We start from the raw sequence: 23038 nt of genomic DNA, 5'->3' as shown, positions 1-23038 counted from the left end.
CCGACTGTTCCTTGTGTGAACCAATTTTCCCTGCTAGTAGCATCCGATGAGCCCACTAGTAAGCCTCAATCAAGATCCCTTACCCCCATTGAGATCTGACGGTACAGAGGCTAAAATGACCAAATTATTTCTCTTCTTATGGTAGAGGTTACTGATCTGCGACGTAAGGTACAGTCCTTGCTGGAAAAGCACCTGCTGGTTGATACATACAGGAGCAAGTGCCCCTGGCAGTTAAATAAAGGGGCACCCCCTTAGGCAGGCCCTCACATCCAGTACCAAGAGAACTGCCCTTAGGCCCCTTCTTCCCAATGAAGAAGAATGCTAGGGAATATGTAGGGCCACGCTCTGCAATCAATCAAGGGTGGTCAGTAGTATCTCCCAGCTGGATAAACTGGCTCCTTTTCCTTGGTCAGGGTTGGGAGCTGTCAATTTATTTCAAATGGAAAATCATTTTCGCCTTGAATTTGGATCCCTCATTACCAAGATTTCTAACGCTCCCTCACCGAATTCAGTGATAGTGCCTCTATGCAAGTACAAGTGGCCAAGTCTAAAATCAGACCCTGTTTTAGACACTAGGGTAGTGTTTAATTTGTAAATAAAAACATGCCGGTGCCCAAAGCTCTCCTCTTAAACATGCAACAGCTGCAATTAAATGTGCGAGCACAGAATACTGAGGCAGCCTAATCCTAAAGCCCTCTCGGGCCTCTTCAATCCATTTACAGCCACTCCCTGCCCCTTCAGCTCACTGTCACAGCTTTCTACTTTCTCCCTTTGTGACGCTTTTTCGTTTTTCCCTTCCTCCGTCTTTCCCATATGTCTTTTGCTCACAGGAAATGCTTGAGGCAGAACAATAAGCGCTGGCCCTCAAAAAATGAGTGCTCGTGCTCAGCACCGGAAACAACAAACACAAATTAAGCACTGCACTAGGGTAATCTACATGACAGGTGTCCCGTAGATCCAGACTTTCTATACAGAAAGCGAAGAGTCATTGGTAAATAAGGCAGCTCACTGGATTAGGATGTTCGGAATTGCTGTAGTATAGTTCATTCTGATATTCTCTCCGCCTTCTGAATACCATCACCTGATAAAAATCCGACTTGATTAAACTAACACTGGTTCACCCATCTCTTGTTAGGGGTTTAGTTTACCTGGAAATCTGTATGCTTCCCCCAGCTAACTCCAGGATCCAGTTTAAAGTAAACATCTCTCTTAGGGAAGAAGACAGAGTGTTCACGCACTTCCTCCCCAACATCTCTTGTTGATTGACTGGACAGCCTAAGCAGGCTCATTCCAACTAGAATGGAAGTAACATCTGCTGCTGTAGTAAACCAAGGTTCTCTAAAACACGTCCGAGTTCCAGGCCTGGTCTTAACTCACAGTAGCCTTTTTTCACCTTTGCTGCCCGCACTTACTAAAACTTGGTCCAAGATCTACCTCTGGTAGTTGACTTATCATCTGTAGCAACTGTGCCCGAACTAGTTCATAAGGACACAAGAGCATCTCACCAAATATGAGACCATATCCTTACAATCTAGCAAAAAAACAATAATTATCTCCTGGAACATTTCAGGACTCGGAAGTGAAGAAGACCGGACAGACTGGGTGGCCTTTATTGACCACATGGATGCTATGTTCCAAAAGACATGGGAGCTAGGGTTTAAATCTTTAAGCGTTACAGTGAAAAAGTCAAAGTCTGGAAGACCAACAGGGGGCTTTGCCATTTGGCTTAAAAATTCTTTTTGGTGTTCAGAGAAGCTGCTAAAGATTGATTCATCCGATTTGATGGCACTGGAGCTGTCTAAGGGTAATGGGAAATTGTATTTTATATAATGTATATAGTAGATTTGTTTCAAAGTCCCCAGAATCTCCAGTTTTAACTTTACTGAAAGAACATATTGATAGGACTCTAAAGGAGCCTTTGTAGCTGCTGGTGGGGATTTAAACACCACTTTTGAGCACTCTATTTATTAGGGAGATTGCTGGTGAGGAAGATCAAATGCAGGTAATAGTCTAGCCAGGGTTGTCTTGAAAATTGTGGACCTCTGCCTAAGTTGTAAACTAAGGACCTGCAATGGTCAAACTGTTTGTGATTTGGCTAGATGTCCTACTTTTAAAAGGAACTCCTACAGGAGCACCATAGATGAGTTTCTATTGGACATTTGCTTCTTGTCGAATCTTATTGATAAGGAGATAATAGAGAGACTTGTAAGTGATCACCAGCCATTGATCCTCCCACTCCAAGATTAGTTTAACGACTCTCTAACTTGCCACTGGGTAGCCTGAGTATAACCAACAATCCAAAAGAATGTAAGGTGGGAGAATGTAGCAGAAAGTGATCGTGTTCTAGCTCAAGTGTATGTGGAATTAGCCCCCACCTTGTCTCTGCAGATCCTGATTCCTCGCAAAAACAACAAGTGATGGACGGAATGCTGAACAATGTCAAACATTCACCCCCAGTACATGGCTGGGTCCAAACTGGGGTGGCATGGTGAGCAAAAGAACGATGGGTTAAACCCAGATCTGTGACTGGGGGTGAGTGTTTGCATTGTTCAGCACTCCGTCCATCATCCTTTTGTTTTGCTGAAGTTGCCCTAAGTGGGAAGGGTATGCCCAGGCGTGGGTCCCTTGCTCACTGTGCCACTAGATTCAAGCTAGCCTGGCTGATGAAGGGTGAAACCCTGAAACCGGTCCCAGGATGCGTGGTTCCGGTCCAGGGAGGACCTAGCTTGGCAGTTCGGGCTGGACTGTTCCCATGAGGAACAGGGTCAAGACTGATTTGCATATGGCTTGGTCCAATCTGGGGTGGCATGGTGAGCAAAAGAACGATGGATTAAACCCAGATCTGTGACTGGGGGTGAGTGTTTGCATTGTTCAGCACTCCTTCCATCATCCTTTTGTTTTGCTAAAGTGATCCCAATTCCTCCCCTCATTTAATAATGGCTTCCCATACCAAGTGCTTTCATGTCCTGAAGAATACTATGTTCTCGGGGGCGGAGCTTGCCTACCAGCAAGATGGCCGGCACTTGGTGAGGCTCTGCTCGGCCTAGGGCCTCGATTGCACATTTCTCCTTTCAGGACGCCGAATCTTGCGTCCCACTGGCCAGGCGGAGCAGCGGAGACCTGGGTGCTGGCGGCGGTGAGGACTGCTCCCCTGCCTCCGCCGTGAAGAACTGGTGGCGGGTGTGAGAGGCCTGGCTGGGTGGGGCCGGGAGGCGAGCGGCGTTCGGCCGCGGGTCCTCCAAGCCTGGTAGGTGATCCAGCGACACAGATCGGTGCTCCCGCGCCGGTGGCTTCCGGCGGCTAGTGGCGGGTGCCGGATCGGCGGTAACATCGTACTGCGGGCCTGGTGCAGCCTTCCGGATTGGTGGCCATTGGTGGATGTGGCCGATCGGGCCCCGACTGAGCTGGAGGATGTGTTTTTGGAGTGGCTGTGGGGTCCCTGCTGTACGGTGTGGAGCTGGTGGACCCTGTGGGGGCTGCTGGTTTGTTGGTGGCTTTGTTGGCCCTGTGTTGGTGAGGACCCAGGCGGCCTTGTGAGAGGAGCTGCGCTGGCCGGGTCGGGCCTGGTGGCCACCTGAGGACATGCTCTGGAACCGGCGGCGGACATTACTGGCCTGGCGGGACTGGTTTGAGGAGAACTGCACAATTGCTGGGCCCGGGTTCCCGCCTCGGCTACTGGCATCTTGTTCGGTTGGTGCTGGGCTGGGACTGTCGGGCCTAGGCTGGAGGAGGCCTGCCGGCTGGAGGAGGCCTGCGTTGGAGGAGACATTGCTGACTGGCTTTGGGGTTCGACTGTGGAATTTGCTGCCCGGGCTTGAGACTCCAGCTGGGGTGTTGCAGGATGGGTAAGGCGGAACAGTGGCAAGCGAAGATTTCCTTTGACCGGGGACGGAGGAAGGGGGGGACCCCTTCGACACAGATGGGAGAAGAAGCGTTGGAGGTTGCATCGTCTGACATGTCGGTCAGGGCCATGTTTCTGGATTTGAAGTCCAGTCTGACAGGAATTGACGCCAAGCTTAACCATCTAACGGAGCAGCTTGATCACATCAAGACAAAGGTAGATGACCATGACTCTAGGTTGGATCGTCTGGAGGCGCGTACTTCGGATATGGAGGACCAATGCCAGGGCGAGCGCGCACAATTGTTGCAAATGGAGAAGGTGTTAGAGGTAATACGTAATAAGAATGAAGATTTGGAAGCTCGCTCGCGCCGTAACAACGTTAGACTGATTGGCCTTCCTGAATCTACTGACATGGGCAGAATGGAAGATTTTATTGAAAGCATGCTCTCTGAACTTTTTCCTGGTCAACTCTCCCATTTGTTGGTGGTGGAGAGGGTGTATCGGTCTCTGGGCCCTCGGCCTCCGCCGGCACCCCTCCTCGCCCCATCATTATTAAACTATTGAATTATCGTGATCGAGACACTATCCTCCGGCCCGGCGCCCGGTGCTGTATAAAAATAGTGAGCTGCAGTTTTTTCCGGACTATACCCCGGAGGTGCATGCCTCGCGCAGGGCTTTTTGCCGATCAAGCGCTCGCTCGCTCGGACGGACACAAGGTTTTCCCTTATCTACCCTGCAAGACTAAAGGTGCAGCATGGAGGGAAACTGCACTTTTTTTACGGACCCAGGATTGGCGGCAAAGTTTGTTAAGACTCTCCCTCGATGATCTGCGGAGGTATATTGGGGTGGGCCTGGTGCGGAGGGTGACACGCTCAGTGATAATGACTGATGGAGCCGCTGCTAATGTATAAACTGATCGCACAGTTACAGCGATATAGAACAGTTCGCCGTCCTGATGTTTATTCGCCTTTTGGCCCCTCACCTCCCATCCCTGGTGTACTGCTGGGTTTGAGTTGGGTGGCTAGCTGTTCGCCCCGTGGATGAGTCTTGTGGGGAAGAAATGGTGTTCTTTCTTAGTTTCTGGGTTAAGGGGGAGGGGTTATTTGCCTTTACACGGTCGGGGGGGTCTGTGTGGGACGGGGGAGGGTTTATGTGCTTCTTTGTTAGTTCCAGTATATTGGATGTTTTGTTTCCTTTTTGTTGTGTCTGCGTTTGCTGGGTTGGCTGGTGGGGGGCGGCGGCATGCTCTGGTAATTTGATAGGAGTGTTTGGATGAAGCAGGACGGGGTGACTTTGGTCTGTTGCCTTACTTGGAATGTGCGTGGCCTGAACGATGGACGCAAGGTGCGGCTCATGTCTGCGTACGTTAAGCGCCAGAATGTAGATATTTGTATGTTGCAAGAAACTCACTTGGTGGCAGACACGATGCATCGCTTGAAGGCTGGATGGGTTGGAGAATGCCACAGGGCGGTATATTTGATGTATGCCAGAGGAGTGGCAATTCTGCTGCGCAAGGGACTGCAATGGCATTCTCAGCGAACTATAGTAGACCCTAATGGACGCTATGTGCTGATGAGTGGTGTTTTACTGGACAGGCCTTGTAGATTAGTGGCTGTGTATGGTCCAAACACGGACGACCTGGATTTCTTTAGAGAGGTTTGGCGGCTGACTGAGTTGTTGGGAGGAGGTGCTGTGATCTGGGGGGGGGGGGCAACTTTAACGTAATCCTAGATGCGGAGTGAGACAGGGAGAGGTTGGCCAGGATACAAAATGTGGCAGTGGCTCGAGCTCTTACTGCAGTTATGGAAGATGGTGCATTGGTAGACATCTGTCGGATGAAGCATGGAGGCGCTAGAGAGGGCACGTATGTCAACTATGTGCATAGTAGCTGGTCTCGCATTGATCGCTGGCTGCGCTCGGGGACGTGACGATGTGGACGCGTTCGATGGAGCACATGGCGTGCATGCTGTCGGACCATTCACCGGTCAAGTTGGATCTGGCAATTCTGGGCGGACCCAGACGTGCGTTTACGTGGCGCTTGCCCCAAGGGTCCTTAAGGGATGAGATGTTCCGGGAGTAGATTCGTCGGGATATTGTCCTCTATTTTGAGGAGAATGGTGGCTCTGTGAGCTCGGCGGGTATGCTGTGGGAGGCCTTTAAAGTGGTTATTCACGGGAGCTGCATTTCGAAGCAACACAGCGTGCTGCGTGGGTTGCGTTGGGAGTTGGCCGACCTGGAGTCGCGGATTGCAGATCTGGAGGCTCGGTTGGTGGTGGACTGGTCCGGTGACACACTGGCGGAAATCCTGTGTATGGTTTCCTTGTATGAGGAGGCTTCAGAGAGGGAAATATGTTTTTTGGGACGTTTTGCCAGGGTGAGGTGCTACGGAGAGGGAGAGAGGGCTGGACGTACTCTAGCTAATTTGCTGCGCAAGCCTTGGGCCAGTAGTTACGTAACTGAAATAGATCATTCGAAAGGTGAGCGTGTGATAGGGACAGATGGAGTCAAGCAAGTGTTTACCAAGTTTTTTTCAGATTTGTACTCTGCGCCTGAACTACTGCAAGCCGAGGTTATACAGGCTTATTTTTCGGAGATTAGCTTACTCTGGTTTGAGGCTGCCCATAGGGCATCATTTGATACACCTTTTTCGCTGGAGGAGGTGAAGGCTGCGATCTGAGCCCTGCCTGGAGTTAAGTCCCCTGGCCTTGATGGCCTGACCCCAGCGTTCTATAAAGAATACTCTGATATACTAGCACCTCATCTGCTGAAGGTATATGCAGAGACCATGGAGAATGGGATTCTTCCTGCCTCTCTTCGAGAGGCAATGATCGTTACGATCCCTAAGCCAGGTAAGGACCCCCTAAGCTGTGACTCCTATCGCCCGCTCTCCATGATTAACATCGATAACAAGATCTTGGTCAAGATGATTGCGGCACGGTTGCAGCCGCTGATGACGAGGCTGGTGCTTCCTGATAAGTCTGGGTTTGTTCCGGGACGGTCCACGACGCACAATTTGCAGACTTTTTTGCGGTTGCTGGATCGATTTAGACGCCACAAAGGCCTTTGATTCATTTGTATGGGAATATCTGATTGCACTCTTGGGTAGGGTGGGTTTGAGCTTGCGTTTTGTGAGCTGGCTCCGCCTGCTGTACACAGAGCCTGTTGCTCAACTCCGTCTGAATGGAGGCATATCTGCCCCATTTCGGGTGGCCAGGGGGACATGGCAGGGATGTCTTTTGTCCCTGTTGCTGTTCGCGATAGCGATGGAGCCGCTTGCGGCCTGTTTGCGTCAGCGCTATAGTGACAGAGGGCTACCGTTTCGGCAGCGGGCCATCTTGATTTCCATGTATGCCGATGACATTGCGTTGTATGTGCGAGAGCCCCGGCAGAATCTGGATGTTTTGCTGGATGAGATTGTACAGTTTGGTGAATTTTCGGGTATAGCGATCAACTGGTCTAAATCTGTGGTACTGCCCCTGTCATCGGGAACGGTGGGCTTCTTGTCCCGATATCCTATTGAGTGGGCTGATGGCCCAGTGAGGTACTTGGGAGTCTGGCTGAGCTGTGACGTTGAGACACTTTGGACGGCTAATTACGGTACAGTTATGTCCTGGCTGGAAGATAGGATAGAGATGTGGCGCTCCTTGCCACTGTCACTGATAGGACAAATAGCCATTGCCAAAATGATAATGCTGCCCAAAATATTGTACTTGTTTGTAAATCTCCCTCTGGTCCTTGCAGCGTGCTTTTTGAGGTGTCTCCGCTCTGCCATGATTTGTCTGGTCTGGGCGGGTCGCCAACCCAGAATTGCATGGGAGAAGTTAATACTTCCGTTTGAACTGGGCGGACTTGCCACTCCGGATATGGAGCTTTATTACTACTGTGCACAGGCCCATTTTGTGTATTATTGGATCCGCCCTGTTCGTTATATGCTGCATCTCGCTCCTGAGAATGACGCGATTTGGCCGGATGACCTGAGGCGAGTGTTCGGGGGTCTGTCTCGGCCTCGACCTCAGGGGGTGGACACTGTGGCGTGCACTGTTGGGCTGTGGCGGGCACTTTTGAAGCAATCTGGTGTGTGTGAGCCTTTTGCACCGTCGATGGAGGTGGCTGCTGTAGCTGATGAGCGGCTGTTTCGCGACTCGCGGCTGCGGACATATCTTCGCGACTCGGATTTGTCCCTCCTGGGGGACTGGTTTGTGGATGGACAGCTGATCTCTCCGGAGGTGGCGCTGAGAGATGGTTCTGATGGTGCCCTGCATCGGCTATATGTGCTGCGTGTATGTGCAATGCTTCAAGCACGATATTCTGGTCTCCCGGCGTCCCCGGAGCTGTTGAGCATTGGAGGTAGTATGGAGTGCACAGACGCAGAGGAAGCTAGTCACTAAGCTATATGGATGCATGCAGGATCAGAGGGATGCGCTTGCAATGTCTGCTAAGGTTAAGTGGGAGACGGATGTGGGAATGGTAATCTCTGATGAGATGTGGAAGAAGTGCTGTGCGCATATGAGGGTGCTCTCGCCAAACTATCGTCTGCGATTAATCCACTTCAAGTTTCTACAGCGCCTTTATTACACCCCCTGGGGCCTGTGTGCTATGGGGTTGCGGGCAGATACTTCCTGTGAGCGATGTCATGCCCCAGATGCTGACTTTTTTCACTTGGCGTGGCAATGTGGAGAAGTGTATGATTTCTGGTTGGAGGTTGCGCAGGTGATTGGGGAGATGACTGGGCTTAAGCTGGCTCCCTCTCCTGTGCTGGCGCTGCTGGGTAGTGTGGACTCAGTTACGCCGGCTCAGCGGAAACTGGTGGGCATGTTGCTGCTATTGGCGAAGCGCAGAGTTGCGATTTGTTGGGGTCGCGACCGACCTCCTCGGGTCACTGACTGGCTGTGTGATGCTGCTTATTGCCGAGAACAGTTGGAGACATTCTGGGAGTTGGCGCCTGAGGGTTCTAGACCGTGAGATATTTGGGCGCCTTTGCCTGAGTACCTGGAGACTGCTTATTGAGCGACGTGTGCTAGAGTTAACTGACACACATTTTGGGAATGGTTGTGTCACCCCGACTGTAAGAAGATGCGAACTGTTGCAGTGTCGTCTCACCTGCTCCTGCCGCCTTGCTATATTTATGTTAGGTGTCTTTGTTTTTACTCCCCGAATGCAAACAGCTGTTGTTTATGGCCCCAACAACTTACCTATTGCAGTTTATTACTTTATAAAATTGCCGAATTCTGCTACACTAGAGTCGGTGTCTTTGGTGATAGTGCTGTTATAGGAAGGGGATTGTTATTCCGGTTGTACTTTCAAATTGTATAAATAAATATAAAATAAAAAAAAGAATACTATGTTCTCTAAATCCCTGTGTAAGGCAAATAATCCACTCCCTCTAATCCCTCCTGGTATAATAAATCCTATAGATTGGCTAAGAGCACCTTGGTCCAAAGTGTTAAAGGCGGCTCTCAGTATGACATACAGCTAGCCAGAGCCAAGTACAAATTAGTTCAGGAACAGGCCTGAGTAGACTGGGATACTTCAATCTGCGAGGACGTTTTGGCCACAGTCTTCTCGGATAACCAGTGTGATTTTTGGCATGTGGTTAGTCATGGCACCAAATCAACTATTTTGAGATCAGAAAATGTCATCCTCTCCCTGGACTAGGTCAAACATTTTCTGCTCTCCATAGTGTGGGCCTGGATGATCTTCCTTACGCTACTGTTTGTGAATCCCCAGTGCTAAATCCACTTGCTGGACAAATCAGTGTTGATGACCTGTCAGCTTATTTTACTTTGGCCGAGACCCATTTTGCAATTTGTGTGCAGAAAGGAGGCAAAGCCCCAAGGCCATACAAGATCCCTGCGGATATGATTAAGCCTGAACCCATCGTTTGCGCCCCCTACTTAAATTGCCTCACCAATGCCATCATGGCAGGTTGTCAAATTCCTGGAAAGAAGCAGATAATAGTGCCCATTTTTAAGAAGGGTCTGAATTCTGATCCAGCCAATTACCGCCTAGTAAGCCTAAGCAGGGAAGAAAAATTTCTGCAGGCAAATTTGGACCATTTGCTGGATTGACCTGAGGATGAAAAAAGAATTCCAAGCGGAGTTTCGGTAACAAATAAACACAGTAGACCAGGTGTTAAGATTACAGCTGTTAAGGTGGAAGGAGGTTGATATTAGCAAAGGCAGCCTCTATTTGCCGTTTGTAGACCTGAGGGCTGCTTTCCATATGGTTCCCGGGGACAGATTGTATAGTGTCCTTAAGGAGTTAGGTCCTCCTGCCCTACTTTAGAATGTCATAGTACAATTACATCATGATAACTATGCCCAAATCAGGTGAGGAGTAAATAGGGAAGTCACGGATCACGTCAAAGTTAACAGTGGGGTTAGGCAAGGCTGAATCCTCGCTCCTATGCTGTTTCTCCTTTTTTATAAATAGTTGCGTTGGTTTTCTAATGAATTGCAACAGTGACTCACCAACCCTAGGAGGAATGCAAACCCCAGCACTACATTCGCAGGTGAAATCCTTTTGGTATCTAAACACTGCAGGGGATTGAGATCCTCCTTGCCAGGTTTAAATTATTCTGTAATAACCACAGCTTGGACATTAACACCAAATAAAACGAGGCCTATGGTAATCCACCCAACAGGCATTTTAGAGGGATTTGTTACTCTGGAGGTTGAGAAGCTTGGGAGAGACATAGAATTCGATTATCTGAAAGTTCGTCTTTATAATAGCAGCTCCTTCGCCAGTAAGATCGTAAAGAGTACGCTCCTACTTAATCATAGGACTGGAGTCACCCTGGATGTGGCTAAAAGGACCTCCCTCCGTCCTGTATCTCCTCTCTCTGAAATCTGGAGAGTGCAAGCTGCTGCAGCTTATAGAGCCGAACTGTGGGGATATTGCACTGTTGATGCCTTGGGAGTGGCTGAAAATACATTTCTGAGGGCTGCTCTCAAACTCCATCCTCAGAGTGCCCCATTAATGTTCAGACTTGATCTGGACTTCCAGGCTATCATTCCTACAGTAAGATTTAAACCATTATTATGTTGGCTAAGGATCTAGCTGACCCCAGAGCTGGAACCATATAAACATGGCCTAAAATACATTCTAGGCAGGCAAAAGGAAGTGGTCACCCTTCTGTGGTTGAAGTACATGAGGTCAACACTAGCTTCTCTGGGCTTCTGAATTTGTGGTCTTGCCCAGAGCTGATCATGTCGACCTCAGTAACTCTGGTGAAGCGTGTCTTCTAGGAGAAAGATTGGGCAACCATGATCCACCAAGTAACCGCAGGCTCACTTGCAAATAGTTTTTTGGAAGTGAAATTCATCCCTCAATTCTAGCCATAAATGGACGAGATTGATCAGCTCTTTACCAAGGCTTTATACATAAGTTTTAGGCTGGGCACGCTTCCGCTGGTGTCCTTACTTCCAAATGGACTGGCACTAAAGAGGGGACCAATATATGCCCAGCATGTGCCATGTGGGTGGAATCAGTTGAGCACTTCCTTTTTTTGCCATAATTATGCTAGACAACGTAAACACTTGATCGTCCCACTATGTCATGCCCTGGGCACGCGCCAATTATGGGTTGCATTGAGAATCTGCCCGTTTGACACCACACCCTTTATTGTATTCTCAGTCGCAAAATACTTAAAATGTGAATGGCATATTCAGTCCAGATTTCTGCTACTTAGAATGATATCAACTGAGACCTCAGGTTTCGGGTCTCTTTGCTCCAAGAAGACTTCAGGAGGACGAAAGCTTTGTACTTTTTATTCTTTTTAAATGCATTGTGTTAAACTCTGTTAAGCACTTTAATTTGAAGACATTATTTTTAAAGAAGGTCTGTGGGTTAGATCAATTGTGAGCACTACTATGTCTTGGGCCAAAATGTTTATTTGAATCTATGTATTTTGTTTGTGCTTTTATGGCCATTGATCAAAATAAGGTATTGAAAGAAAGAAACAGGGAGTCTTTGGCATAATTATTTTTTTTATAAATACATTTTTATTGCTTTTAAAAGGAACAGACAAAGTATGTAGGTAACATACAAGCCCTGGTCCATTGGTCGCCGGCTGAACAGTCAATTCTAATCTGATATTTCTGTACTCGGGATACACAGGGTTCTCCAAGATTTCATAGTTTGAAATTACAGCATAGGCACAGCCTACTAAGCCCCTTTAGTCTAGCAATCCCGTCCATTTCCCCCAAATCTTGTCATACTTATGGGGACATCCCCTTGATTTGTACACCACTTTTTCTTGGGCTGCACACCAGTCCACCCCCTGCCTCCATTTCCGAAGGGAGGGGCCCCTGGCGGTCTTCCAAGTGGCCGCAATGTCTCTCTTGGCCACCATCGTCACTGTTCCGACCAAGGTCTTGTCCGCTCTAGATCCCTCCATGTCATCCATCACCCCCAATAGTACCTGTTTGGGGGTCAATACCTGCGTTACTCCCAAGACACTGTTCAGCTCATGGTTTACTCCCTCCCAGTACACCCGAACCACGGGGCAGGACCATATCATATGAAAGAAGTCAGCTTGGTTTTCACCGCATCGTGGGCATTGGGCCAAGTTGCGGAAACACATCTTGTGCAGTCTATCTGGAGACAGATATGCTTTATGTAGAAAATTAAATTGTGTTGCCCTCAGCCTTGCTGACACTGCCAGCGTTCGGGGAGCCATCAATGCTTCCGCCCAGTCCGCCTCCTCAAGTGGACCCACCCATTTCTCCCATCCCTTCCTAAGGTGTTCAAGGTCCCCAGGTGCGTTGGTAACTAACATTTTGTAGATCTGAGAGACTCCTTTCTTCCCCAGACTTCCCATGAGTATTTTAGCCTCCACTGGGTTGAATTCCGGTATGGGTGTCGACTCCTTTAGGTGCATAGCCAGGGCATGCCGGAGTTGGAGATATCTAAAAAATTGATTCGGGGACAATTGGAACTCTTGTTGAACTTTCTGAAAGGACTTCATCATACCTCCCTTCCACACATCTCCCACCAAGGATATGCCCAATGTGTCCCAATTCCCGAATCCCTTCAGTTCGGCTGTCTTTCAGCCAGCTGCCATGCCCCAATGGGGTTTGCCGAGTAACCACTTTGTTCCAACCAGTGTGTCTTAGGGCCGATCTCCATGCTAAAAAGACCGCCTTGGTGATAGGCTCCAGTTCCCTAGGGATTGGTGCACCGTATAGCACATTCTGGATACGGGAATACCTCAAAGCGTCTAATTCTACCTGATATGCCGGGTCCTACCACCCCCGTCGAACCAATCGTGAGCCACCAGGAGTTGTGTCGCCAGGTAGTACAGGTAAGGGTCGGCCATGTCCAGTCCCCCATCGTACACCCCTCTTCGACAGTTCCAGGACGCTACTCGGTGCCTTGCCCCTCCCCATATAAAGGAAATGGTAATTCCATCCAGCTTTCTAAACCATGATCGGGGGATCGCGAATGGCAGGTTCTGGATCACATATAGAAGACGTGGTAGGACCATCATCTTGTATAAAGCCACACAGCCCAACACGTTCAGGGGCAATGATTGCCATCGCTTAAGGTCTTCCCGTATGCGAGACGCCAGTGGAATCAAGTTCAGGGACCAGGCTAGCTCTGGGAGCAGCGCAGCCCATATCCCTAGGTATTTAAAACTTAGCCTACGCAGGGGGATCACCTCTTGCCAGTCAAAGCACTCTCGCGACCGTGCCAGAGGAACCAGTACCGATTTGGCCGGGTTCATTTTGAGCGCCGAAGCCTCCTCGAAGTGCTGTAATAGATGGAAACCTCGGGGGCCGGTCACTCCCGGGTTAGCCATGTACAACAGAACGTCGTCCGCATATAGGGCCACTCGGTCTTCGTACGAAGAGCCCCACTTCCAACCTTGCTAAATCGGGTCTTTCCTTATCATCTCCGCCAATGGCTCAGTGGCCAGTGCAAAAAGGAGAGGGGGCACCCCTGTCGGGTTCCCCGATGAATCGGAAAGGCCGACGACAAGACTCCATTGACTTGCACCCGTGCCGTAGGCTTTGTATACAGGGCCCGGACCAGTCGGCGGAACCTTAGTCCAAAACCCGCGCACCGGAGCACCGCAAAAAGGAACCCCCAGTCAACTGAGTCGAACGCTTTTTCGAAGTCGATGAATAGGAGGGCTAGGTGTTGGGGCAGTCGGTGTCGCCCCGCAAGGGCCACCTGGAGCCTTCGTATACAGTGACGCGTACTACGTCCGGCCATGAAACCACCCTGATCTGGGTGCACCAGCAGGGGCATCACCCTCTTGAGACGAGAGGCCAGTATCGCAGCATAGATTTTTATTTCACTGTTAATCAGAGATATGGGCCTGTAGTCCGCGCAGGAGAGGGTTGAGTCTTACAATACAACAATGGTGGCAACATCTATCCCCTCTGGAAAAAGGCCTTTCTGGTCAACTTCTGCATAGAGATTCATTAGATGCGGGACCAGGTCATCCCTGAACCTCTTATAATATTCTGGAGGAAAACCGTAAGGCCCGGGAATTTTCCCCATTCCCATCGCCGCTATAGCCTCCCCAATTTCCGTTTCCGTGAACGGTTCCTCCAATGCCCGGACATCCACCTGGGGCAGTTCTGGGAGCGAAATGGCTGCCATGAACCCGTCTGGGGAATTCATCTTCTCTGAATTTGTCGCTTGGTACAGGACCGTATAGTATTCAGCGAACGTTTTGGCCACCTCCTGGAGTTCAACCAGCCGTTCCCCATGCTTATTGCAAATCTCAGGGACAATTCGGGGAGCTTGTTGTTGGGAAATCAACCAATATAATAGTTTCCCTGTTTTATTACCCCAACCATAAACTCGGGCCGTGGAAGCGCCCCACATGTGTTTGGCTGCTTCTAGGGATAGACTACGAATCTCCTCTTGAATCAGCAGGAGTTGTCTGGTTATCCGTTCATTCGGGTGTGTTTCTTGCTCTGCCTCGAGATGAATGGTGTGAGCCTCCAGATGGGCAATTCGAGAGTCCCGGTGGCGTTCCAGTGCACGGATTAGGCCTCTAGCTGTCCCTCTCAACACCGCTTTGCTCGACGCCCATAGGGTTCCGGGCGACCTCACCGAGCCCCCATTAATATTAAAGTATTCGCGTAACGACTTTCTTAAGCTATCGTCGTAGTCCTCGTCCTGTAGGTACCATGCGTTTAGCCTCCATATGGGGCGGGTCAGTGGGTTTGCGAGGCCCGTCCTGAGGCAGACCGGAGCGTGACCTGAGATCCCCCGCGGTAGAATCTCGATGTGGGAGAGGTGACTGCAGTCGTTGGCGACATGAAAACCAGGTCTATCCTTGATTGTGTGTTGTGAGCTGCAGAGATATGTGTGAATTGCGTGCGCCTTGGGTGCCAAGCTCTCCAGGCGTCGCAGAGCCCCGTTGATGACATCCATATGGAAAGACTAGCGGTCAGGGCTTGTCGATGGGCTGAGGATCCCCCACTCGTGTCCAGCCCTGGGTTTGGGACTGCATTGAAGTCACCCCCTATTATTGTGTTCTTTGGCATAATTATATACTTTACAATTCCTCTTGCCCAAAGCGTCAATGAGGGGTTTAATGTAAATGTTAAACAGGTGTGGTGATAAAGAGGAGCCATGAAGGACCCTACAATCCATTTTGCCCATTGTGGCCCTAAAATGACCCAAGATGACAAACTGAGTTTCGTTCTCCAAACATTCTCTCATCCAATCGGGGACTAGGCCTTGAAGCCTAGCATCCGCCACAAGGTACACCAGCAAATTGAGGTTCACCATGTCGAAGGTCGCTAATAAGTTCAGCAAGACTAATTCATAGGTCAGACCTTCCTCACCACTTGGAAATCATTTGTCACATACGTAGGAAGTGGAAGTAGGAGGAGCTCACTGCATTGATTTGTGCTGTCATGTTCAGCTTGTTGTTTAGGATGATGCCTAGATTTTTTGCATGGTTGGTGGGTCTAACTCAGATATCCACCAGTACCATTTGGGGTGCCGTTGGCTACTCTCCTACACTGCCATAATGCCCCTAAATTCAGTATTAAGGGGAGCCCCTGGCACCTGGATCCTGCCGACCTGAAAGAGAAGACAGACCCTGAAGAGTCGCAAAAAACAGACCAGAAGACCAGCAGCTGACTTGGCCCCAGTCTGCCTACTGCTCCCCTGCATCCTGCAGGCACCCCTGAATAACTGTGAGGACTCAGTCCTGCCAAAACCCCAAACCAGAAACTGTGCCCCCTAGCCCGAGTTGAAGTGGTCCAATGGTGCCAGTGTGGTCCCTTGAACCTCCAGAGAAGAAGCCCACCTTGAGTTTGCCAACTGTGAACTTCCCATTGCCTGCAGGTCCCCTCCAACCACGAGTATCTCCTACACCTGAATCAGACACCAAAAAGACACCACTGCACCCGAGCCCCACACCCTGAGGAGAAGTGAGCCAGCGGTGCCCCTAAATGCCTGAGGATCTCAAGGGTCGAGGATCCCTGTGGGTTCCCCCGGACTGTCCCCCCCCAGTCCCTACTTGCAGCCTCTTTCTGACCGGACTGATCCCCATTGAGGTGAATGGGACACCCAGTGCCGTAACACACCTTTGCATCTGGACATCCCAGAGCCCCATCAAGGTGACCTGGTGGTGTAGTCTTGTACCTTGTCCAATACACACCTCAAGTCAGTTTTCGTCAAGTACCTGTATGCAGTATCTGGTTCTTCCCCATAAGATATCATGAGGGCACCCGAGGCTGAAAAACACCTCTGCTCCCAGACGCCGCAGAGCCTCCCGAAGTGACCTGTAGGTGGTGCTTTGGGACTTGACCCATACTTAATTAACTCCAGAAGAACAGTCCTGTAATTTGTTGCTAAGTGCCCAAATGGAGTATATGTTCCTTTTCCCACAGGATAACATTAGGGCACCCAACGCTGAAAAGCACCTCTGCACCAGGACAGCCCAGTGCCTCCCGAAGTGTGCTGCCTTGGACCTTGCCCTATACTTATCCTAACTCCAGAAGAATGGTCCTGCAAGCTGCTATGAAGTACCTGTATACAGTTTATGCCTATCCTCAGGATAACATTACCTCTTCAGAAATTGCATTGTTTATTTTTCAAACCTGTAAAAGTTCATAACTTGAAATGTACTTACCTGATTGTGATGATATTGGTGCCTAAAATTATATAAAGATAAGTGTTATTTTTATAAACTGGTGTGAATCCTCTTATTGAGTCGTGTGTATCATTTATTGACTGTGTGCCTGCAGCAAATGTCTGACACTCCTCCCTGATAAGCCTAGGGCTGCTCGACCACACTACCTTCTAAAAGAACAACTAGGGTTTGATAGAGAAAGCCCTGTCCACTTACAAGGGACCCATGGTCTCTTTCCACAGTATACCTCACTTTGGTATACCATATAAAGTGCCAGCTTTCTACACTTAAGTTTTAAGATTTATTAAACACCTTATGCTGAAGTAGACGTGTTTTCTGACCCAGAGAACTTGGCCAGTGTGCACACAATGTCTTTTTTTAAAAGGACGCATGTAAACTATCGGCAAACTTGGTTTACTTCAGCAATGATGAATGCTTTGCATTGTCCTAATTTCTATGCCTATAAATCCTACTGCCATAGCTCGTACTGTAGCTTGAGTGTAACCTGCATCATCATCAGGGACACCAACCTTACCTGCGTGTGCTTGTTTGATAGAACTGTGATTACTAATGAGCAGAATCTGTATCAAGAAGGTGGTGCTGATGAGCCAATAAAAGAATTTGAAGAAGCAGATGTCAGGGGCAGTATGTAAAAATATTCTGAAATACTCAAACTGATAGCTAAAATGCCAGTATGCTCTGAGTGCTCTAAATGCATGCAAAAGGAGAAACAAGGGGAATTAAGGCCGCACATTTTTTGTGGTTTAACTGTATTTTATATAGAAAGCAGTATATATACCTTCACGTAGAGCTTGTAGAAAAGGAAATAATATAACATCATTCAAACCAAACACACACACATACACACTCTCTCTCTCTTTTCCGCCTCTTTCTCTATCCCCCCCACGAAGTGATCCCCCACACATCCCTTGTGGTGTTCTAGGGTGGATTCCACTCCACTAGCAATAGCTTATGAACAGGGTCTATTTATACAGGTGTGGTTTTAGAAGAGTGCCTCTGCCCTTTACCTAGGCAAGAGCTTCCTCTCCATTGCTGATCTCCAGTCTGATCACCCAGAACTCCACTGGAGAATGGACCTCTCCAATCTCGAGATGGGTCATCTTGTCAGTCCTCTAAGTGCAGGCCACAGGCAACTCTTCACTGGACTGGTGTACTCATTTGGGCGGCATAAAGGTGTGGGGACCTTGGTCCTCATCACAGCACCATCTGCATATAAATGTGCTACAGCTTTCAGAAGTCTGCCTTTCCTTGAAGACATTATTCCATTCAGTGCCAGGGAGTGCCATTCAGATTTTGTAAGACAACACCACTAATGGTCATTATACTGTATAAACAGTAGGGTAAGATCACCTGTTGTAAATCAATTTGTGGCAGTGGATACAGCGAAGAGGGAATTTGCCTGGTATCAGGCTATTAGGCAGCGTTTGTCCACATAGTAGTCTTTCGGACTACAACTGCACTCCGAAGTGACTGTGGTATTTTTTTCCCCAATTGGGGTGTCTATCCCTACACCTATTCCCAGAGCCCAAAAAATTAATTATCCTAGCTATTCTGGCACACGCTTGTCTGAGTAGTTCTCTATGGTTCTCTGGGAGGAGCCTTGAGGCTGGTCTGGGGTCTGCTGTAAGCATTACACAAATTCTGCTGAACGTCCAGTGGAAGGTGTGGGAGGATTAGGCACATATGATCCTAATTGCGCCAGATTTAGTAAGAACGATTTGGTATGCCAATCTGTTGGCATTCAGCACTCTGTTGCCTCTTACTCTCTTTCACAGAACGGAAATGCTCTTGCAGCAGGCTAGGCAGGGCCTGAGTGATGCCAACAAGGCTCTTTTGTCTCCCTGAGAAAGCTGCATCATCATATCGGCTGTCAGAAACCCTGCTACAAAATGTATCCATGGGGGTCGCAGACACAAATGACTGCAGTGGTGTGAGTCAGAATGTTTGAATCCCTTTAAATCTTGTCTTTCTGCTGTTCAGAATTTCACACTTTCTCTTGCAGTGCAGGGGCTCCAGTCGAGGGTTATCTGGCTGCCCTGTCCTCTTTCATGTGCCCACATAATCAGCTGTCGTTGTTTAAGTCACTTTTTTCATCTTTGGGATGTAAACCTTGTGTTGACTTTCTTGATGGTATCTTCTTCTGAGTCAAAGCGCAGTTGCCAAGTTTGGCCTCTTACTTCGAAGACATTATTGTTAATTGCAATAACTTCTGCATAAATGGGGAGATTGCACACTCCTCAGTTTTTCCACCTTTCTCAAGTTGCTAACCAACCTTAAACCTTTTAAATTTAGAATGATTTCTTGTTAGTCATTATTTCACTACAAAGTGAGATCAAAATATAGGCACTTATTCAGGCCAGCCACATATACAGTTGCATTAGAACAGAGTGGTTCTCTACATGTATTTAGGGTTTATTGCCAAGATGGTCTCTTTTCCGCAGTATTCAAACAATGTAGATTTTCCAAGTAATTTATGATGGAAAGTCTTAATTTTATTAAAGACACGGAGGCGAGTATTATGCTTTCTTTTCCTGCTTTATTTTAACAGCAGCCAAGAGAAAACACCAATCCCAGAGGTTTGCGTAACAGGCAACCAATGGGAGGACTAGAGTAACAAGTTAGCCAATCACAACACTATGCACTATAAGATATACCAATCCTGACTGCAGGCAGCCCTCTTTTCTTGCTGCTCGCAGTCAAGATAAGTATATATTTTAGTGCTTTGTAAAATTTACGGTATTTGTCTCTATTTTATCGTGTTTCAACCTTAATTTCAATGTTTATTGTTGTCTAACATTGTAAGCGTGTTCGCGCTTTCATTTTCTATGTCTCAAAGTCCTCTTAGCGTGCGCGGCGCGAATCGTTTGTCAGGCATTTCTGCAGCTCGCGTAGCCGCGTTAACGTTCCATTGTGAGCGCCGGCTGATGCGAGTCTGAACTCACCGGCATTCTCCCCTTCGCTCCGTTTCTGAGCGCACGAAATTCAAAGCGCTCCTCAAGTATTTCCACATTTCATTTCTCCGCCGCTTCCAACGGGCGAAAACCGCATTTCAGGCTCTGCCTGTTCAAGCAGATTTAACTGTTGACTCTGCCACTTCCTACTAAGGCGTGGCCTTAGCATTTTCTGCCTCTCGGTTGGCAGCCTCTGGCTGAGTCATAGTTTTCCTTCTCTCAAGCCCTCCCCCTCAGATTTTAACCCTTTATTAACTTAACTAAGAAAGCATAATAGGAGCCTCCGGTCTTGTCATAAAATTCAGGTATGTTCCGTCTTTCTAACTCACAGTCTGTAACAAAAAGTGGATTGCCTGCTTTATTCGTTTATATAACAATTACCATAAAAAAGAATAAAAACACATTAAAGACACCTTTATAAAAAATAAAATAAAAACTCCACTCAGTACAAGATGAAAACAACATAAATATCCCTATACATTAAATTTCATATCTGTGCTCCAAGCCAAAACTCCCTTCTAAAAGGAAAGCACTGCTAGTAATATTGCCTACATGTTTAATACTAGCAAAAACAAAAGAGCTGGCTTATACTGTTTAAACCCCTGGCCCTATAAATTGGGAGTAGATACCTGCGCCACAGCAGATCATATCTACCTACAGAAAAAAATAAAATGGTCAACGGTCTGTGGGGAACTGCTGTCACAGGGGCATATCAAGATAAATTTCAGATCATATTCTCCCGGGGGGAAGCATACATATGCGCAAATTGTGCCCAACCAAAATTTAGTTAAAAGTAACCTTTCCCAGGGGCACCCAACTTGGCTAAGGTATGGCTCAAGCCCATCTGATGTTTTCAAAAGCAGGAGGGGACGGATACCTGGTTTAGCAAGTGCCTCATTTTCACTTGCTTTCCTTGTATACCTCATAACAATTTCCTCAACTATCTTCCTGTCCCCCTTCTTGATGCCCCTTGACTTACTGAACAAATGAGGAGAGCCAGATCAGAGGGTAGTGCTAAGCATGTAAGTGAGACACACACTCAATCTAGAAATCTGACACCAATTTATACAAATAGCACATACTTTTATTTAAATTTAGATATCAAGATCATCGGAATCAGGTGAGTACTTTTTGAGTTTTGTATAGTTTTCAAAAGTAGACAGTGCATATTTTAAGGAGTTACAATGCAGTCCTATGGAGGAAAAAGAAGACAGCAGTCCAACGACCTACGGGCCCAATCTCCTGGACTTAAGAGGGTTTTGGAGCAAAATCCAAGACCACACCAAGAGGTCACCTCGGGGAGCTCTGGTGCGTCCGGGTGCAGAGGTGTTTTTCGGTGTTGGATATCCCATTTAAGTCTATGGAGATCGGTCCGATTACAAAGTCACTGCAGAGATGGACTGGAAGGAAAGCCCAGGGGAACCCACAGGGCAGTTCGACCCTTGAAGGCCTCGGGCATGTGGGGACACCATCAGTACACTCCTCCTCAGGCTGTAGAGCACAGGTTCAGGGGTGTCTTCTGGCGTCGGGTCCAGCACTGGAGTTCCTCATGGTTGCAGGGGGAGGGGCCCTCAGAAACACTCTGCAGGCGTGGACTGGGGATCCAGTCCGACCCAGCCAATAGGTGGGCTCAGGTCTCACGAGGTGGGTAGACGTTGGGACACCCTTGATTATCCTCCTCAGGGTGGGCTTCTCTTCTGGAGGACCTGGGGACCAGGCTGACACTGATGGCCCACTGCAGCACGGGTTAGGTGACGTCTGGCGTCAGGTTTTTGGCAGTCCTGGTCCTTCGTTCTTTCTTGGGTGGCAGCTGGTGCAGGGGAGCAGCTGCCCCACTTGAAGGGAGCTCTTCTTGTCAATTTGCAGACACTAGAAGCTCTCCCAGTTTCTTGGAGGTGGCAGCGGAAGGACAGAGTCAGTTGCTTCTTGAGGGTCGGGTACAGCAGGAAGGCGAAGGTTTGGCGCCAAGGCAGTTGTGCTCCCCATTTCTCAGGTTCAGCATGCTTCTTGTCCACTTCTCCTTTTAATCCCAGCCCCCTGCTATAACTCTGTAAAGAAAATTGTTGTCCAGAGATTTTCATTTTTGATTTGTTTTTTAATCATTAGAGAAGTAGTTTGGCTTGGGTAGATACTGCTGATCTGGACCGATTTTATTTTATTTTTTCTGGACGACATTTTTAAAAATGGTGGAAGTGTTGCAGTGATAATGTAATATTTCAGGAAGTATGTAACCTATATAGGTTTTTGGGGTCAAGTAGTATTATTAAGACAGAAAACTTCTCAGAGCAACCCTTCTACCATTTACCAAAATGGTGGCTGTAATAGAGGAAGAAATATATAGAAATGAAAAAAAAATAATCATTGTTAATCCTTTTATGTATACACCAAACTATGTTTATGATTTGAATATAAAAAAGATAATGTTTACCACTCCTGTTTTAGACACATTTTCATAGTTCACTTAATTTGTTTTGGCAATCGCTCGTGGTACATTTGCAGAATGTTGAACACTTGAGAAGAGCATATTGACAGGGACATCTTTTTGTAGCACAGGTTTTGCAAGTATATGTACGTGTAAGTTCTGTGGCTAGAGGCTTTAGAAGTTTCGTGTGTCTTAGCACCCCCTCAATATCTTCCCAACTAAATTCACACTGATATTTCTCTACATATGCATGATCTAAAACATTTACACATCTTCTGATCAAGTAGAATGCTCTTTTAATGTGTCCACGCACAGAATATGGTGTCGGTGGAAGGTCACTTAGTGGGACTGATGTCTTGAACTTACTGTACCAAAGATCGTCAAATGTGTGACAGTCTCATTTTCCACACATGCACAAGGTATTTTTCTATGTCTTTAAAGTCACATTCTTCTTCTGTTTCAGCAAAACCTTTTAGAAACTTCAACGGTTCTGCAGTTAAAGCTCCAAGCTTTGTTCCAGTTTTGCTAATAGTGCCATAACCCATAAGAATATGTGCCTTGATAACAACACTAGGCATCTCTGGGTCAAGTTTCTTGTACAGAATATGAAGCGGGAGTAAGTGTCTTTTCTTGCTTGTTCCATAACGTATTCATAACTCTGACAATCTTTGACTTATGAACATTACAACAAATCT

General features: G+C 47.9%; 1 protein-coding gene across 3 annotated transcripts in view; it reads left to right on the top strand.

The window, feature by feature from the left end:
• Positions 1 to 23038, top strand: part of DENND10 (DENN domain containing 10) — a 176658-nt gene that overhangs the window by 143462 nt on the left and 10158 nt on the right. Inside the window, exon 9 of one of the 3 annotated variants that reach the window (XR_011204890.1) lies at positions 22807 to 22959. The exons of the other annotated variants lie outside the window; for them this stretch is intronic. The gene's annotated coding sequence lies outside the window, so the exon portion shown is untranslated. The remainder of the gene's footprint in view (positions 1 to 22806; positions 22960 to 23038) is intronic. 3 annotated transcript variants of the gene reach the window in all.

The sequence above is a fragment of the Pleurodeles waltl genome, chromosome 6 (assembly GCF_031143425.1).
Source record: "Pleurodeles waltl isolate 20211129_DDA chromosome 6, aPleWal1.hap1.20221129, whole genome shotgun sequence".
Lineage (NCBI taxonomy): Eukaryota > Metazoa > Chordata > Amphibia > Caudata > Salamandridae > Pleurodeles > Pleurodeles waltl.
Note: the sequence above shows the minus strand (reverse complement) of the source record. Positions and strands in the feature narration are given on the sequence as shown.